The sequence below is a fragment of the Gadus chalcogrammus genome, chromosome 12 (assembly GCF_026213295.1).
Source record: "Gadus chalcogrammus isolate NIFS_2021 chromosome 12, NIFS_Gcha_1.0, whole genome shotgun sequence".
Lineage (NCBI taxonomy): Eukaryota > Metazoa > Chordata > Actinopteri > Gadiformes > Gadidae > Gadus > Gadus chalcogrammus.
This window is the reverse complement of record NC_079423.1, coordinates 29,779,747-29,796,137: the sequence shown is the minus strand read 5'-3', so window position 1 is coordinate 29,796,137 and position 16,391 is coordinate 29,779,747.

The window sequence follows — 16,391 nt, the reverse complement described above, 5'->3', positions numbered from 1 at the left end:
ACGGACAGCTCATTCTGGGCTACCAATTCCAATTTTATAACAAAGTAGCATCAATGGCGGGCCGGAGAGATGTTGCCATTCCAGTTTAAGTGTGATTGAATAAATAAATAAAAAAAACAGTTTCAGTTCAAAACCGCATCCTGAAATGTATTTAAAAAAAAGGCAGTATATATATTACTGACATGCAGCTGATATGATATTGCATCAGTAATAAAAAAAAAAGGAAAGTGAGTTCCTGATTTGATATGTAGACAGCCGGACAGCCAGACAGATGGACACACAGAGAGACAGACGTTGCTTGCGGTTTATCGGCTATTTTGAGCTTCCCCCCCTATTTTGTTTGTGAGTTTCCTGAGTTTTCAACCACACATTTCTCACAACACATCACCCAATAGGACTGTGTTGCTATTGCTTCAGTGGGTGATTAAACATATGCTCGGTGCCCCAAGCCAAAAGCACTGCCTTATTGATTCTGATAGAAGGTTTAGGAAATAGGGATGCCACAATGGACTGGGGATGTCGTAAATCATTTAGTCAGGGAGAAAAGACAGGATTTGGTGTTCTGTGGGGGTGCGGCTCATTTTAATAAGGCAGCAAATGGGCAGAAACCTGAGACACATCTGTCTGCTGCTGGAGCAATTAGCACAGAGTCCTGAGCCTCTCCGCTGCTGCCAGGCCCAGCCCCTGCCTCATCTCCATGTTGGAATTTTCCGCTCTACTTTGAGCGCGGTCTCCTTAATCAAACCATTAAAAGCAAAAGCATTCGCACAGCACGCTCCGCTGCCTTCGTTACGACATGGCATCATCTGCAATTTTATCGACGCGTGTTCGAAAGCGTCGGTCGTCGTGAGTCGCTGTCCGTCTTTTTTTCTTTATTTTCTATACTGGCAGGTTTAGTAGGAACACCAAGGAAGCTGTGTCCCGGTTTCGCCCGCTTACCTTTCGGGCTACCGGCCTGGACAGGCTGCCATGTTCTACTGCTGTAAACTGTGATCAACTCTTAATATGCATTGTTCAGGGACAATACAACAACAAAGGCAACACATAATTACATTTGAAGGAGGTATCTGTGCGTGGTGTGTAAACACACTTGAATTCTCCAATTAGTATTCATCCTTTGAATATGCAAGACATTGGATGCCGGGTGGCCCACGGGCTCGGCGCTATTACAAACGAAGGCTTGCCTCGTCGTTCAAAGCGTTTATCAAACGTACAGTACGCCATTCTTTCCAGCGAGATTATGATGACAAAGCCCCCCTGCGCAGATCGCTCAAGCCGTGATTCATATCTGCTGCGCTCCACATCGGAGGTGGGTGAGTGTCCGGGGATCAGGGGGGGTGTGTGCTGGCTCCAGCCTCGTGCTCTCCTGGTTAGTCCAGTGCTACTGCTGGCTCACGCCGACGAGGTCTGCCTCCGCAAGCCTGCTGTTCCCCATCGTCACACACTTCCTACATCCGCCTTCAGCGCTCACCCCTGCGCTTGGAAGTAGACATCGCCGCGCACACACAGAGACTTTCACTCGGCTCTCTTTGAGCAGTCCAAAGTTTTCATTTAATTTGTCAACAGCAGTTTGTTATGCAGTGTGGTGTTCTTTCATGTATCGCCGGTTTGCTACGACATCAGTCTCACTCCTTCATTGAGAAAAGGTCATCCGAGTCCTCCAATCAGGGCAGACTTCTGATCTCTCTACGCTTGAGCCTCAGCATCTTGCTGAAGAGTGCCTCTAGCTTTTTCATGTCCGAGATGAGTGAGGCTATCCCAGGGGTTTTTGTAATCCCCCCAGGGCTATAGCTGAAACACACCCTACAGATCTGCCCAATCTTATTCCTCAATCTCTTGGCCTGGCTTTATTCGCAGCGCCACATCTCTTGAACAGATTACACAGGCGAAGCATCCATGCCCCCCACCCCACTCCCCACCCCACATGGGAGGGTGTCACAGAGAATGCCACCACCCGATGGGGTGCAGGCATCTGTGATGACATCTTCCCGCACTATTCTATCCAACACATCGGGAATACTCATACACCTTTGTGATCATTGACATTTACATTTAGGGTATTTAGCAGACACTTTTATCCAGGGAGACTTACAACAGATATGCACACATTCACTAACCGATGGCGTCGTTGTCGACCATGCAAGGTGACAGCCAGCTCGTCGGGAGCAATTAGGCTGAGGCGTCTACCTCGGGGAAATCTCAACAGTCGGGGATTGAACTAGCAACCTTCCGGTTACAAGTCAACCCGATCTATCTCCTGAGCTTGCCCGACCCCATCAACTACAGTGGATGCTTCTGTGTTTCCCTGACGGTGAATGCAACACTTACCTGGTAGGTTGTTAATTGTCAACCTTGCCCTTGAGAAATGTTAGCGGTGTGTTGTTATTCACGCCTCCGTGGGCAGTCAGACATTTATGTGTGTTAAGGCCCTTATGCCTCAAACACACACACACACACACACGCGCACGCACACACAGACTGCATTGACACAGCTTTTTTCTAGCAACTGCCCACTCAAAGAGCTTTACAATGAAAGCACGCAAAGAATGTTCTTACACACACACACACACACACACACACACACACACACACACACACACACACACACACACACACACACACACACACACTAGAAAGGTGGTGCCAGTCATGCAGGGTAACCAATAGCTTGTTGGAAGCAGTGCAAGGTTATTGGATGCTCAAGGATATCCTTGCACTCCCTTTAAGGGAATCAGAAAATGTAACCAGCAACCCTCCAATGCCAGGTTTCTATAACACTCAGTGTGTGTGTATATTGTATATATATATATATATATATATATATATATATATATATATGCTACACGTGAACCTCCTGAGATTACGCAATTTGATTGGTTCGCTATCTCGGGATATTGGGCAATATCCCATGATTGAGATCTCAAACTCGGGTTGTTGTTTTCGTCGCAAAATGTCGTCTCGTCACTTTGCGACGAAAGCGTTCTCTTATTTATTTTTGGAGTGTTCACGTGTAGTTTATACTAAAAGAATTATTCACCTCAGGCTCCGGGAATAGTTCACTTTGCCTTCGGTGAATAATTGATTCTGTAAATATGCATCAAAGATGGCCACAGAGTTCATTCAGAGAGCAATTCTGTTTCTAATGATATGCGTAAATCTACGTGCTGTTTGCATATTGTAAAATAATAACGTCTTTGTGGTATTTAGAATAAAATATTATTTCATGGCTGTTTAGATATTTACAGATTTAAATAGAATGACATAATAAATAAAATAAGGATATTCCATGTTCTTTCTCCACGACGAATTACTAACTAAAACACGGGACATGTATCCACATCATTTTATTCTTTACTTTCTTCCATAAATAAGGGTTTTTGAGGGTTTTTGTAATTTCAGGGAAGTCAAAAAAGCAGCTGCGGTTCTGTCCAGACACCTGACAAGACATGGCCAGACAGTTTAACCCTGGAAAAGCGTGTGTGCAGCAATTAAAACAGGTCCAATTAGTAGCTTTCAGTCTCATTAGTGCTTGCTCTTCTCTCCTCACTGGATTTGACAAACAGCCACTACAAACACCTGCCTTGAGCTGATGACTGTGTGTGTGTGTGTGTGTGTGTGTGTGTGTGTGTGTGTGTGTGTGTGTGTGTGTGTGTGTGTGTGTGTGTGTGTGTGTGTGTGTGTGTGTGTGTGTGTGTGTGTGTGTGTGTGTGTGTGTGTGTGTCTGCGCTAGTTGTGTCATACTGTGTCAAAAGAACAGGTGCTGTGCGATGTGAGCACCAAAACATTGCATGTACAGTATGTTTATGTTGGGGACCGGGTCGTGTGTAGATGACAGCGGGTAAGGTTTCCGGTGTGTGTGTGTGTGTGTGTGTGGACGCGCGTGTTTTAGGATCCTCATACATTCGTTGTTTCCGGTGCTAGTGAAATGTGTTTGGTGTGTGTGTGGCTGTGTTGGTGTGTGCATGTTTGTGTGTGCGTGTGCATGTGTGTGTGTGTGCGTGTATGTGTGCCTGTGTGTGTGTGTGTGTGTGTGGCTCTTTTGGCTCCTGATTTAATGTGGCTGTGTGATCCCGCTGTGTGTGTGAGGTGCATTGTTGAGCTGCTGTCAGACGGGTTCTTTAATCTATCCGGGCGGCTTTGTAATTGGTCCACGGCACGGAGAGTGGACTCGGCTGCTGATATTACACCCGCTGGGGGAGGCTGGGGAAATAATAGGATGACCGAGGTAGGGGTTCAAAGACCATGAAGGGGTGGGGGGGGGGGTCCCTGTGTTGAGGGGTGGATGGAGGTGAGGGGGTAGTATAGGGGGGCGTATCTCGGGGAATTACGGACGGGGGGCTCCGGCGTCGCCCCCTGGGGTCGTTCCACCTCAATGCTCCGCCCGTTTAGCGGATCAATGCGGTCAGAACCAATTGAGTGGCTGTCGCGATGGATTCCAGCGACTGCCGCGGTGAGAGCTCTCCGATTTTCCATTCCAACGCGGCGCTGAGCCTCTTCAGCGTCAATGCCCCCCCCCGAGAGAGCCGGGGCGGATCATAACTGATCAACCCCCGCTCCCCCAACCCCCCATGTTCACCAGACTCGCACTCCTCCACCCCATCCACCCTCTAAAGACCCCTCACAGGACAGGAGGCTGAAACGCTGAACAAAAATGACTATGCTGAAGGATCCTCTGAGGATTGATTCAGGCCATCGCTAAAACCTCAGCGAACGCATCCTGACCTCCCCATCACCGTGAACCTCCCCCCCCCCCCACCCTCTCCCTCTCTCGTCTCTCTCTATCGTCTCCCCACTCGTCCCCTTCATCGTCCCCCACCGAGGACAAAACACTTTGCAGGACTCAGGTGTCCTTTACACTGGGGGACACTGGGGACATGTCCTCACCACGTTTAGAAATTTCAGATTTTGTCTACATTAAGTGAAAATGTTCTGGAAAATAGCTTGCACCCAGAAATGTAATTAATTATAATGCCTAAAGGTTCATTTCCACGTGGAGAAAACCTACTAGGCAAAAAATAGGAGACATTTCCCCCAAAGATTAATGACCTGTGTGGTCAATGAAATAGTGTCATTATCTACCCTGACCCCCCCCCCCCCCTCTCCATTACATTGCCTTAAATTACATATGTTGAAGTATTTCTGAACAGGTTTTTCATCTGAGCCCTTATGTTCCCTACAATTTGCAACGCAAAGTGATTTCCGTTGCAGAACTTTATTTCGATTGGTTATTTTCCCATTTGAGCCCATAGTTTTTCATCGGTTCTATGCTAATATGAAATGGTCCTTTTCGTTTAAGAATGATTTAAAAATGTACCCATATCTTCACGTAACGTCAAAGGCATTCGGTTCCATTCCGTTGGCTAGGTGTAGGTGACGACGACAAGGACTGTGTGTCAACACACTCGCTCTGTGAGAAGAATGTGTTTGGAGTAAAACGCAGCCCAACTTTGAAACAACGGAATAACCTTCAATCTCTCTAGCGATCCACACGCCAGCTACACTCCCGGCCGAGGCACTGCTAGGCAACCACATTTCGTGACCATGACGACTTCAATGATGTGCGTTGGAGGGCTGAAAAGAAAAAGACCTAATTAGCAACTGTATCCAATACTAACATCAGTAATCTATCCCGCAATCCTGGCAACGTTTCTTTGTTTGTTGTTGAACATAATTATACCCCCAAACAAACAATAAAGGAGCTACAAATGATATCTCAAATGCCTCCAGCGCTGTGTGTCAAACAGCTGTTCTTGTCAATCAAAGATCACAGCATGGGAGGGGGAGGGGTCAAGCACCTGTATCAATTCAATCTAATTCAGTTCAATCCAATTGCAGTCTCAAAGTGCTTAACAGGCCATACTTTTATAACACAAGTGACCAAAATGACACAGTGTTATCAAAGAGAGGGACAGCATTCAGGAAAAATTAAGTACAGAATATCCTTTTCGTTTAATCTATTTGATCATGTATGCAGAATTCATATCCCAGAGTTTGACCCCGACTCTGGAATTCCCTCCCCCAATCTGTTCGCCACTCTCCCTCACTCACAACATTCAAGTCCGGCCTCAAAACGTACCTCTTCACCCAAGCCTATGATCTTCCCTATCCCTAGCCACCATTACCCAACTGCCTACACTTCTACCCCCTGTTACATCTCAATAACTGTTTTCTTTTTCTGCCTGTGCTGTGTATGCTTGTGTTGTCCCCCTTGTCTGTAATACCCCCCCCTTCTTTGCCTGTAAATGTAAATGTGTCCTGCTTGTACTGTCCCCCTGTCTGTAATACCCCCCCCCCCCCCCTCTATGACTTTGTAATCTGCGACTTTGGGTACCTGAAAAGCGCATTATAAAATGAAGATATTATTATTATTATTATTATATCGTCTTTGAAATCTGAAAAGCACATATTTGTTAACTTCCTCATTGATAAATTGTGTATTTATGTTTGATATTTCCATGCTTGTGCCTCTAAAGAAACAACCTATTCCCTCCCTCCATTTAAAAACAAACATTTTTGCTGAAAATCCATTTCCACACTGCGTCACTAATCAAACAACAGATGCTGTATCATCCTTTCTCCCCAGTGCTGGTATCTCCAAACACTGCATACTGTTGTGCGTTCCAGCTTTTGTTCTTGTATACTCGCGCTCCGCTTGCTACACATTGTATTAAGGGATTGTATCATGAGGATTAAAACACACATAGCAACCAAGCTTTTATTTATCGCCTTCACATGATAACGTCCTCTCCAACATCAGTCTTTTACGTGCTCCATAAATATCTCTGCCCTGAAATTGGATTCAACCAATGTGCAACTCTTGTTTTTTCGTTGCCTCAGCGTGCCATTGGTAGATAATGAATCGCCTGTTCTATTCTTCACTTGTATGATACCACAGTGATTGAATCAGCCTGCCCTTGGTTGATCGAAAAACAAACCTGTTTGCTTAATTCAAGTGGGAGTTGTCGTGTGCGGAGTTCGGTTGCCTGTGAAGGGCTTGTGCATGTTCTTCATGACATTATGGTTATTATTCAGAATAGTTCAAATCACTGAAATAAAAGGAACGACAGAAAATAATTTGTTCTGGCTTTTTGCTGGTAACCACTGGGCTCATGTGTTAGTATTAGGGGAGCAGTGGCTCAATCTCAAAAAATGTTGAGCAATGACGGTTGTTGACTACTGTGGACCCCTTTGTCGTTTTATTATTTCATACTATTAATTTGAAAACTCCAGTCCATGTAGCACCTATGCAGCACATCGGATCCCCATGCTTGAGGGGACATTATTATTGGCTTCAGTCTTTTGGCAAAGTGTTGACAATTATATTCACCCATGTTTATTTCCTTGTATATTTGGAAGACTTAACTCTGGGCTTCCCTCCCCTTCTCTTCTGTTTATTATCAGCTTGTGTGCTCCTTGGAGACCGCGGCTGTGATTAAGAACCAGATCATTCCTCTAAGCCAAGGTGGCCGGAGCTGGGTCTGAGACTTTGTGCTTTTAACTGGCTAGCTCTGCTAATGAGGTTCCTCGTTTCCACAGCTCAGATAGAACACGAATAAACGTGTTCATTCTGTAGGTCTTGCATTACACGCTCAGTCGAAGGGAATATGTCTACAACAAACTGTTCACACTTGTGAGCCGCTCATTTGGCTGAGTTTCACAACACTTTACTACACTACACCATGCAGCGTGCGTATGCCTCATTAGGATATTTTTAGAGTCATACAGGATGTGTAGTTCTCTAGCATGTGTGATAATAAGTCCTCGATGATTGTGCACTCTATATTTATTTTGCAAACCACTTTCCTGGCCAATATGTTTATTAGAATGAATTAAAAACCATCCACTTACAAAGACCTTTTTGTTATTCAAATAAGGCGCAACAGCATTGTTGTGAGTATCATTCACACAATGAGCACAAATGTTCCAGTTTGATCATCCGTTGCCACAACATGAACCCAGACATAGCAGCCACAGAAGGCCTTGTAGCACAATGGGAGACCATCTTGGCTTGTGGTCATCATGCGTCAGTGAAAAAGTGCTGTTTTTGGACTTCTTTGTGAATTCTCTGTCTCAGGGGATTTTGCTCAGTTGAGAGAGAGCCTAAGAGAGAAATAAAGAAAGGGATAGGGAGAGAACACTACACATCCTTAATCATCTTCCCCAGCAAACATCAAACACGTCTGTGCACGATACCAGAGATATCGTCTTGAAACAGAATTCATCCATAATCTTCAAACTCAGCTCAACAATGAGCCGTGTACAAATGAATACATAAAGGCATAAATAGGCAGGCCAAGGTATAAGCTAATGGAGGGTATAAGAGCAGAGAGAGAGCAAGAGAGAGGGTAGGAGGGAGAGAGAGAATGGCCCATCAGCGAGAAAAAGATAGTCTTCAATATTAATTAATAATAAGCAATTAGTGCAGCCAAGCAAGTCTGTGCCAAGACGTAAACTAATGATGGATGAAGGCAATAAATCCTCATCACACACCGTCGGCCATTCACCCAGCAGCCCAGAATGACACAACTAAGACATGATATTATGCATTGTTACATTTAGCTGTTAGCTGTTCTACTCCCCTTTGCTTGTCATTCAATGCAAACTAAGAGCATGCAGAGAACTAGCCGTGTAATTACCCCTTGCGGTGGAACCAATTAAAAATGTTAGTTCAGCAAAGTCATGAGTGTGAATTTGGGCGTGATGAGGGATGTGGGCCACGCAAAAGCCCCAATGGTGGGCAACAGACATTTAGTGTTAAAGACTGTTGCTTGTTTGTCTAATAATTAGCCTCTATGGATTTTTTTTTACTCAAAGTATAAAAAATGCCGTGAGACAAAATGGTTTATCTTCAGACAGTCAGCTGTTCTGGAATTACAGTAAACAGCTTTACTTTGGGAATCAGGACAGGTCCTTCGTTGAAGGGGATTATATATTGGACTTTGAAGGTACAGTAGCACAACTTATTGCATAAACTTTCCACATCAAACGCTGCTTTAAAAAAAAAAAAAATGGAATGTAGATAGTTCTTGCCGTGTATACATGTGTGGGTTTCACATATTAGTGCAGCTGTCTGTGTGTGTCGGTGCCAGTAGTTAATCCATGGCTGTGTGTACGCATTAAGCTGCTAGCTAATATGTATTTTTGGGCTGAATAGATGGACGTCACCAAAATAGTTATGCAGAAGTACACCAATTGCTCCTCACTTTCCGTCAAACAGTTCTGTATAAGCGGACTTCTTGGCACAGTGCTTCAGCAGCGACATGATGGGATTTGCTGCATTATGGGGCATGTTCTCACAGTGCTGAAGGAACCGGTTCCCTCCCCTCCCCCAGGTGATAACAAGGCACCCGCTCCTAGTATGCTTTAAGGACAGACAAAAGCGTCCCCGACGTGGTAACGGTACTGATCCCCTCGACTTCCAAAGTGTTGATTATGCAATTGTGGTTCGAGAGTTGACTTTCTGCACAGGAAACTATTAGATATTTTAGAACACTTTACAATCGATCAATGCAAATATGATCCTTGGTCTATCGAGGGAAAAATAACGGGACTGAATTAAAAAAACAATCACATTGTACTTCCTGTGTGGTTATGAACTAGTGGGGTTTTTATTGATTATTTTGCTATCCATTTTCCTAACATTCTATTGCTTTTTTATTGGTATTGGAGACAGAGCTATGAACAACAATGCAAACTAAGTATGGCAGTGGGAGACGGGAGTTGTGAGATTTTCTTTGTTTCGGGAGTAGAGAAAGGCTGGAACAAAAATACACTTTCCCAGCATTTCCTGACGGAATACTCATGTGAGTGTCTGACACAGTTGTTAATTAGCTCTTCTCAGGGACCAAGCTTTCTTCTATCTAGTCATCCAACACAAATCCTTGTCATCCCAATTCAAATACATCACAGAAAGGGATTTAAATCCTGTGGATTCAGGGCTGTTTCGTTGTAGGTTTAGGAAGTTTGCCACTAGGGTGAACTTCTCTGGCTCTTATTCCCGTGAAGCATTAGAAATGGTTAAGGGATGGTTGTAGTAATATTGTAGTAAAATTTAGATTATAATAATAAAGACTTTACCGTATTCAGATCTAGTGTTTTTGTTAAACTAAAGGATTGTTCGCAGATTGAATTGAAACACGGTTAAACACATTAGGCATGCTGCCTTTCTTGAACAACCTTGATCCACAGCATAGCATACCCTCAAAGACTTTATTTAAATACCCTTCATGCCCTCGAATAACAATTGAAGCAAATGTGTTAGGAATCCATTCAAATTAATTTTTATTATCAGACCCCAGAATTAAACTATTTACTGACACTGTAATCGTTGTGGGAGGATATTGCAGCGTTAGAATTTATTCGACATCTATTCTAATGGTAATTGATATCTATACTCGTCTGATTGCTTTGACAGTACCACTCAGCCACGTGGATCAGGACAACAGGCCTGTGTCCCGTCAGCAATACCTGAGGAAAGTGCTGATCAGGGTCTTGCTTCATTGTAGTTATGCTGCACCTGATGCACCTCACATGTGCTATGATGCACATTTGAATGATTTAATGCTTTTTTTGTTTCGGACTTCAATTTGTTTGTGGTGTGTTGTTTGAGAGGGAACAGGACGACCGTTAGATGCCATGGCGGGCCGTTTATTTTAAACACGGACACACCCAGATTGTGCCAACATAGAATGACCCACGTTCTATGTTTGGTACAGCACAACTTGGACAGCTACAAGCCAGGATGACAGGTGCTCAGCCATCATGACATCCCAATATAAAACCAGTCAACAGTGGCTTTTATGGAGACAACACTCAGACAAGGGCACCATGCCATGAAGAGGAGAATCCAGTCTCAGGAGAGAAAGGATTCTTCAAGCTATGTTAAATGAACAGCTAGGGAGGTTTTCTTGAGTGTAGAAGATGTCTTTATGCAAAGGGTGCTGAAAGGAAACACAATTATTGACGTAAACTGTTACATATCACAGTCACTTACAACACAAAGCTTCTCCCATGACGTATAGTAACATCTACTCCCATTAGGTATTGCAGACTTACAGGCATGTCTGAAAGCAGCTTAAAAGCAAGCTTTTTCTGTTTTCTCCTTGCCATTTCTCTTTTTACCTCCCTGTTTCTGTCCTTCTATACTTCCACCCCTCATGTCCCTCCATCTTGTCTCTTCTCTCTTAGTTTGTCTTCCATTTATTAATAAAACAATATGACGAAATTCTGTCTGCAGTGTGCCATGGCACATTCTGTTTTCCTAGGCTCTTTCCCTTGGGCGTTGTTTTATTCTTAGTGGCAATGGATTAATTGTGTGTTTCTTTGGAATTTACTGAGAATAGTCATCTCCAAAACATTCTCCCAAACAAATCGAAAGCTTTTCCCTGGAGCAAGCCGATATCGACTGGTTTTTGAGTAATAGTCTGTAAATCTAACTACAACTAGAAGTTCAGCAGATATTCTCTCCCTTGTTTCCGCTGAATTCCCTTTGCTCTGGTTGTGAGGTGCCTCTGTCTGAGCAGGAACAAGCCTTTTGTTTTAATGGAAAGAAAGCGCAGCTGTTTGTTCATTAAATGTTGTTTTGAAGGTGTGGTTTCTCCTGTCTCTGTGCAAGTTGCTCTATCGAAATGTGTCGAGGACCAAAGCGGAATGCGAGTCAGTAGAACGTTTGGAGTAATCGAAATTACCTTCTTGAATATCACACCATAAGCCTATTCTGGTTCTGAACACCAGATTAATTTACCACAACAAGTTACTAGTGATGATAGGCATCAATTCTCCTTACTCTAATTTGGTAAAGTGAGAATAAATAATATGAAAAAATTGTATTATTCCTTTATTTAAAAATACTGCATCAAATATACCCTGTCACAACTGTCAACAGAATATTTTTTTGGCAGGCATTACTCAGGGTCTCCACACAAATGCATTTTTTTTAATGCATTCCCCGTTTTGTGTGTGTGTGTGTGTGTGTGTGTGTGTGTGTGTGTGTGTGTGTGTGTGTGTGTGTGTGTGTGTGTGTGTGTGTGTGTGTGTGTGTGTGTGTGTGTGTGTGATGCACAGAGCATCGACGCACATGTGTGAGAGGGGAGCTGACAGGTGAAAAATCAGTGGCGCGATGATTGCGGTTGTCTACTGAACGGAAATAGAATGATTCGTGTTATTTCTCCATATATTTTTGATGTGTGTGTGAGCATGTATGAGTGACTGTGCATGTGTGAGTGTGGGAGATCGTGTGTGTGTGTGTGTGTGTGTGTTTGGTGTGTGTGCGTGAATGTGCATGTGTTTGAGTATGAGAGAATGTGTATGTGTATGAGTGTGTGCATGCTTTTGTGTGTGTTCAAAAGAATCAAAACACAACAGAAGCTCCACTGTATTATCTGCTGTAAATGTGATTTCTGCACATGGGACCATAGACTCTTCAGCATCGTTCTGATCACTTCTATGCAAGAGGAAAGCCCTCCAAACTGCAACCCCCCCTGCCTGCAGACTCCCTCGGAACTGCTGCAAAATAATTATTTTCCAGCACAGCAATATTCGTCTTCATTATAGTCAGTACTATCGTGTTTTAAGGTGATGCTCAGATAATATACTCATTTTCTGAAGGAGCCCCCCCCCCGCGCGCACGCACGCACGCACACACACACACACACACACACACACACACACACACACACACACACACACACCAACGCTTCTCCAAGCCTTTTCATAGTAAGAAGTAATTAGTTGTTTAACAATATGGCAGCATCTCAGCAGCTCTATATGTGTGTGTTTGTCTCCTACCCCCCTCAACCCAACGAGGTGCCTGATGCTTGTATCTATTCTCCGATGATATCATTAGAGGGAGGGTGGTGCTCGAGGCCAACATATGGACATAACTGCTGCTCACGTCTCTTCTCTGTGATTTAAATAAAGATCCCGACTAGTATCAGTGTGGGAGCTTGCTCTGACAAAGACACCTGCATGTCGATAAGACACACACACACACACACAAATAAACACACACACGCACATCAACACACACACACACGCACATCAACACACACACACACACACACACACACACACACACACACACACACACACACACACACACACACACACACACACACACACACACACACACACACACACACACACACACGTACACTGCACAGTGGGGTTGTTTCACTCTGCGGTGAGATTTTAATTATGATGAACGGCTGTACAAATAAACACAACACGTACACGCACGCACATATACACGTGAACACACACACACACACACACACACAAATGGATGTTGGATTGACTATCTGGAGTAGAAAGGCAGACACTTTGGAACTCTCCACTCCTACCACTGGATTTATATGATAATTTCTAGATCTCTATCTATTGTCTTTTTGGAGCACAGAAAGTCGTTTTGTAAATTGTTAATTGATTGTAGGATATTATTGGAATGGGATTGAATGTCAGTTCATTTTCCAACGGTTTTAATGGTTATTGGTTCATACGTAGCATTGTTCTTATTAATATTTTCTCATTCCCCGCTGTGCAGCCTTGACACAGACACCATTTCAAACCTTATTTAAATGTAGGAGCAAAGGGCCATTTTCCCTCTCTATTCTGATTCAGCTCGTGTTTCAGAAACATATTGATCCCAGACCTCGACCGACCAAAAGGAAAAGCACTCATGTTTTAAAGTACTGGCCTGGGAATAATTTAAACCATTTAGATGTTTCAACGTAATTGTTGACTTTTAATGGACGCACACGTTCACATTCAATAAACACAGCAATCGTATGCTATCCTAACGGAATAGTTTTTAATGCAACACATTCTAAAGGTCAGTGCCATTTTGCTAGAGACAATAAAACAACAGGATTTTGTTCATTCCTACTTTGTAGTATTCCCACAGAGCAGAACGTAGGACGATATAAAGATTGTCGACTTACTCTGTATGAAGATACTTTTCATTAAGCCTCAGGCATGCCTTGCTCTCCTAATACATAAACCGTCTGTGATTATTATCTGCATGCGTCCCTTTCCATTTAGGGAATCTAATTGAGTGGAATTATGGGGTTTTACACTGTAACCATTAGATGAGCTGTCTTCTTTTTTTAATCTAACTCTATAACATCTTTTTATATCAAGGAAAATAAAATGAATCCCCATTTGAACGCATAAAAAATACATTAAGTAGAAAAACGGTTTATCTCTTAGGGGTTCTTATCGTCCAGAATTCAGGAACAAACTGGACGCTATAGGAGCGTCTGAGTGGAAAATAACTCTTGAAAGACGTGGAGTTGAGTTGGTGAAACTCCATAGGAGGAATGTGAGGCTCCAGAGAAATAAAAGTTACACAGAGAGGGGGGGGGGGGGGGGGGGGGGGGGGGGGGGGGGGGGGGGGGGGGGGGGGGGGGGGGGGGGGGGGGGGGGGGGGGGGGGGGGGGGGGGGGGGGGGGGGGGCGGGGGGGGGGGGGGGGGGGGGGGGGGGGGGGGGGGGGGGGGGGGGGGGGGGGGGGGGGGGGGGGGGGGGGGGGGGGGGGGGGGGGGGGGGGGGGGGGGGGGGGGGAGGGGGGGGGGGGGGGGGGGGGGGGGGGGGGGGGGGGGGGGGGGGGGGGGGGGGGGGGGGGGGGGGGGGGGGGGGGGGGGGGGGGGAGGGGGGGGGGGGGGAGAGATTATGTGCTTAGGAGAACCGTACACGGTGAACCCAATGACTACGTTCTCAGGGTCTCCAACTCCAAGAGAAAGATGAGGATGAAATGTGTCTAACAGCTGGGCACCGCAGCATTAGCATCCACCCATTCTTCACCACCCACCCCCCACCCTACTTGATCGTACAAACAGTCCCCCTACTGCTCCGGCTCGTCTGCACAGGCTGGCTGCCCAGATAAAGCCCAGCCCTCAGAAGGGGGTGTGTGTGTGTGTGTGTGTGTGTGTGTGTGTGTGTGTGTGTGTGTGTGTGTGTGTGTGTGTGTGTGTGTGTGTGTGTGTGTGTGTGTGTGTTGTGTGTGTGTGTGTGTGTGTGTGTGTGTGTGTGTGTGTGTGTGTTGCATCGGAAGCCTGATTATTCTTAGTGGCAAATTGAGAGTGTTGTTCGGAGATGCCTTGGTGGACCGATCACTAGTGGGGCTCCGCGCTTGTGTGTGTGTGTGTACATTTGTGTGTGTGTGTGTGTGCGTTTCTATGTGAATGTCTATGCGTTTGCGCTTGTGTGTGTGTGTGTGTGCGTCTGTGCGTGCGTGCGCGTGTGCATGAATGCTTGGCTGCGTGCGTGTGTATTCTGCTGTGCAGTCCAAGCAGGCAGCAACATAAATGGGTCCACCCTCACTAAGGTATACACTCTCTCCACCTGTCCCCCTGAGCTCGGCCCAGAGTGAGCGAGGCAGCGAGGGAAGGGAGGTGGACAAATAGCAGATGGCTGCTGTTGTGCAGACAGAAAACCGCGGTGGAGGGGGGGGGGGGGGGGGGGGAGACAAAAAGCGGGGAAAGCGTATGGAAATATGACATATTGTTCCAATAGATTAGAGTATAATAGACGCACACGTCAGTGCCTGAATCACCTGCCGGAACCTAGATGCCGGTATTTGCTTCCCGGGGAACCACCACATTTTAACGGTAAAGTGAATACAGAAGACCAACTAAAGAAGAGAAGATAGCATCAAGTCCTATTTCTATCACTTCATCATGTTATTCTTCAGTCTGCGCTGGGAGACAAGAGCAGTGTGTTACCTGAATACGGTTCTCCATAAGAAAGGGCTTGATGCAGCCAGCCCTCCCACACACCCAGGGCCTGTTTCACCCCTGGCTGCGGACGTGTCTTAACTGCTGTTCTATTGACTTCCCTGACTCCTCACCTCCGCCCCGGTCCTTCGAGAGAGAGAGAGAGAGAGAGAGAGAGAGAGAGAGAGAGAGAGAGAGAGAGAGAGAGAGAGAGAGAGAGAGAGAGAGAGAGAGAGAGAGAGAGAGAGAGAGAGAGAGAGAGAGAGAGAGAGAGAGAGAGAGAGAGAGAGAGAGAGAGAGAGAGAGAGAGAGAGAGAGAGAGAGAGAGAGAGAGAGAGAGAGAGAGAGAGGTTGTGATGGCCACTACTGTTTGGAAGTGGATAATGGATTATATATGTTATGTGCCATTATTTTTCTCTATGTGCACCCCTAACCCATATGCTGATTAATGCTGATTTATGCCTCATTATGGGGATTTATAATGGGTCTGTGTGAGTGCTGCTGACTGCTGCTGAAAAGGCAGAGAGGAATTCTTCTTTCATGGCCAACGCTCTCGCTCACGTCGCACATCTGTGAGCAGCGAATCAAACCTCTGAACTCCTCCACATCTGTCTCCTGGCGAGGTCCAAACTTTAAAGAGGAAATAAACGCAGGCAATTATTTATAGTGATACACACGTTTAT